The following is a 4,001-nucleotide window of genomic DNA, read 5'->3' on the forward strand; positions in this document are numbered from 1 at the left end:
AGAGAGGTCAAGGTAATTGAGGAGGTATACTTCTAATTATGGTCTGTCAGTGGCCTTGGGAGCAGGTAGTTGTGGCAGAATCTGATCATCCACTGGAGTGAGGTCACATGTAGGTGAAAGGAAATTGGAGCAAGAAGTCACCACCAGGAGACAAATTTTAGGTGCTTTCCTTTGTGCTTAGTAAACATACGAAGCACTTCACAAATTTACATGTCATCTTTGTGCAGGAGTCATGCTAATCCTCTCTGTATTGTTCCAATTTTAGTATAGGTGCTGCCAAAGTTAGCACAATATACCATCAGCTCTTAATCTTATGCTACCTCCTGAAATAGTTGAATGTTGACCAATTCTTTTGGTCCGTTGTTATCATGTGCCATTGAGTAGGATCCAATGCATATTTCTTCCATCCTTTGTTGATGCTCCCTGCACCATTGAATATTTTTATCACAGAATTGTTAAACATTGACATTGGAGGATTGAATTTTTTCCTCAGTTCTTTCAGCTTGAGAAATGTCAGATGTGTTCTTCCTTCTTAATTTTCTATTGACAGGTCTTTGCACATTTCATTTTAATACTTTGCTTTGTCTTCTCAAGCCACCATTTGAAATCTGGTATTCAGCTTTTTAAATTCATCATTTTTTCCATTCACTTTAGATATTCTCACTTTAAGAGCAAGTTTCAGAGTTTCTTCTGCCATCCATTTGGTCTTTTCTTTCTTCTTTGTCTTTCTAACAATCTTTCACTTTCTTCATGTATGATATCCTTGGTATCATCCAACAATTTATCTGCTTTCAGTCACTTGTGTTCAATGTGTCATATCTCTTCTTCAAATGGTACCTAAATTCAGGTGGAATATTTTCAAAGTCATATTTTGGCACTTGTGGAGTTGTTTTACTTTTCTTCAGCTTCACTTTAAGCTTGCAGAGGAGCCATATATGGTTTGTTACCCCAATCTGTAGGTTGGGTGTTCATTTTATTGACAAAGTCCTTGATGAAGAAAATTTTTTCATTTTGATAAAGTTCTTCCCCCCACCCCTTTGGCTCCTTGTGTTTTTGTGTCACATCCAAGAATTCATCATTAAAAAATTAAGACGTCAAGAATTAACCCTATGCTTTTTCCAAAGAGTTTTATAATTCAGTTTTCACATCTAGGTTGATTTTAATTTTATTACTAATGTGATTGTCAAAAATCAGCTTATCATAAATGTATGGTTTTATTTCTGGACCATTCAATTCTATTCCATTAGTCTATATGTCTACAGTTTTACCAGCACCAGATTTCTTTGATTACTATTGATTGGAACTTGTGAGTTCTCCTACTTGGTTTTCATTTTCAAAATAAATTTTGCTATTTGGGGCCTCTTGCAGTTTCATATAATTTTGAGTGCTAATATTTTCCATTTCTGCACAAAAATCTGTTAGAATTTTGTTGTGAACTGCATTAAATTTATAGATTGTTTTGGGTAGAATTGATATTATAACAATATTAAGTATCCCATCCATGAACATGGAATGTCCTTCCATTTATTTAGGTATTCTCTAATTTGTTTAAGTAAAGTTTTATAGTTTTCAGGCTACAAGTCTTCTACTTGGTTAAATGTATTCATAGACATTTTATTGTTTTGAATGTTACTATAAATGAAATTCCTTCCTTAATTTCTTTTCCAGAATGCTCATTGCTCATGTATAAAAACTGGAGTGAGTTTTTTGTGTTCAACTTATATTCCACTTTTTTGCTGAATTTATTTACTAGTTCTAGTAGCTTTCTACTAGTTTCCAAAACACTTGATTTTACTCATGAGGAACCTGTACATAAATCAGGAGGCTGTTGTTCGAACAAAACAAGGAGATACTGCATGGTTTAAAATCAGGAATGGAGTACATCAGGGTTGTATTCTTTCACCATACTTGCTCAATCTGTATGCTGAGCAGATAATCCAAGAAGCTGGACTGTATGAAGAAGACTGTGGCATCAGAATTGGAGGAAGAGTCATTAACAACCTGCGATACACAGATGACACAACTTTGCTTGCTGAAAGTGAAGATGACTTGAGGCACTGACTGATGAAGATTGAAGAATACAATCTGCAGTATGGATTGCATCTCAATATAAAGAAAACAAAAATCTTTTCAACTGGACCTGTAAGCAGCATCACGATAAATGGAGAAAAGATTGAAGTTGTCAGAGACTTCACATTGCTTGGTTCTATAATTGATGACAATGGAAGCAGCAGTCAAGACATCAGAGGGGACTTCTTTCAAGTGCTGAAGAGCAAAGACGTCTGCTTGAGTACTAAGGTGCACCTGACCCAAGCCATGACATTTTCAATTGCCTCATGTGCATGTGAGAGTTAGACAATGACTAAGGAAGACTGAAGAGGAGTCGATGCTTTTGAGTTGTGGTGCTTATGAAGAATGCTGAAAGTACCATGGACTGCTGAAAGATCTAACAAATCTGTCCTGAAAGAAGTGCAGCTAGAATGCTCCTTGGAAGCAAGAATGGCCAAACTCTGTCTCACCTACTTTGGTCATGTTGTAAGAAGGGACCATTCTCTGGAGAAGGATGTCATGCTTGGTAAGGTGAAGGGTCAACAAAATAGGGGAAGGCCCTCAGTGAGATGGATTGACACAATGGCTGCAGCGTTGCGCTCAAGTATAGCAAGAAGGATCATGGAACTGGTGTGGGACCAGGCAGTGTTTCATTCTTCTGTGCATAGGGTCGCTATGAGTCAGAGACAACTCGACGGCACCTAACAACAACAACAGTAGCTTTCTTATGTATCCTCTAAACAAAACAAACAAACAAACAAAAAGAAACCTCACTGCCGTCAAGTTGGATCCAATGAATAGCGACCCTTCCTTGGGTTTCTGAGGTGGTATCACTACGAAAGTAGATTGCCCAGCCTTCCTTCTGAGGAGTGGCTGGTGGGTTTGAATTGCCAGCCTTCTGGTTATCAGTCAAATGCCTTAGACACTACGCCATAGGGACTTCTTTATACAGGATTAAGGAGCTTTGGTGGTGTACCGTGTAAGGCATTTGGCTGTTAACCAAAAGGTTGGTAGTTCAAACCCACCAGCTGCTCTGTGGAAGAAAGATGAGCTAGCCTACTTCCATAAACATGTACAGACTTGGAAACCCAGTGGGGGTTGCTATGAGTCAGAATAAACTCAATGGCAACAAGTTTGGTATTTTGGTTTTATATATGGTATTTAGGAGTCTTGGTGGTGCAGTGGTTAAGTGCTTGGCTGTTAAAGGAAAGGTTAGCAGTTCAAACTTTCCAACTGCTCAATGAATGAAAGATGTGGCAATCTGCTTCTGTAAAGATTACAGCATTGAAAACCTCATGAGGCATTGTACTCTGTCCTATAGGGTCACTATGAGTCAGAATCAACTCAACAACAATGGTTATATATAGAATTATGTTATCAGAGAAAAATGATAATTTTATTTCTTCTTTTTCAATTTGAACACCTTTTATTTCTTTTCCTTGCCTAATTGCTTTGGCTAAGACTTCTAGTACAATACTGAATAACAGTGGTGATGGCAGGCAGCCTCCTCTTATTCCTGATCTTTTTTTTTTCCTTCACCCAAATCAATACTTATTTCTACCTATCTAACAGTGTTCTCTACCCTCCCCTGCCACCCCTGGTAACCAACAAAGAAAATTTCCTTCCATATATAAACTTTCCTTGACTTTTATAATAATGGACTAATAAAAAATTTCTCCTTGTGTGATTGACTTATTTCACTCAGCAAATGTCCTCCAAGTTCATCCATGTTATGCAGTGTTTTGCAGATTCTACGTTATTCTTAAAGTTGCATAATATTCCATTGTGTGTATGTACCATAGTTTGGTTATCCATTCTGCAGTTGATGGACACCTAGGTTGTTTCCATCTTTTGCCTATTGTAAATACTGCTGTGTTGAACATGAGTGTGCATATGTCTGTTCTTGTCCTGGCTCTCACTTTTTTGGATATATACCTAGTAATGGAATAGCT

At 37.4% G+C, this 4,001-nt stretch overlaps 1 non-coding gene across 1 annotated transcript; it reads right to left on the reverse strand.

Annotated features, from left to right (window-relative positions):
* Positions 1-182: 182 nt before the first annotated feature.
* LOC122151681 lies at positions 183-289 on the reverse strand. The gene has a single exon (XR_006164251.1). It is a non-coding gene; the product is annotated as a U6 spliceosomal RNA (small nuclear RNA).
* Between the last annotated feature and the right edge of the window lie 3,712 nt (positions 290-4,001).

Source organism: Orycteropus afer, unplaced genomic scaffold (assembly GCF_000298275.1).
Source record: "Orycteropus afer afer isolate SDZICR_OR568_19922 unplaced genomic scaffold, OryAfe1.0 scaffold00639, whole genome shotgun sequence".
In the NCBI taxonomy this organism is placed as follows: domain Eukaryota; kingdom Metazoa; phylum Chordata; class Mammalia; order Tubulidentata; family Orycteropodidae; genus Orycteropus; species Orycteropus afer.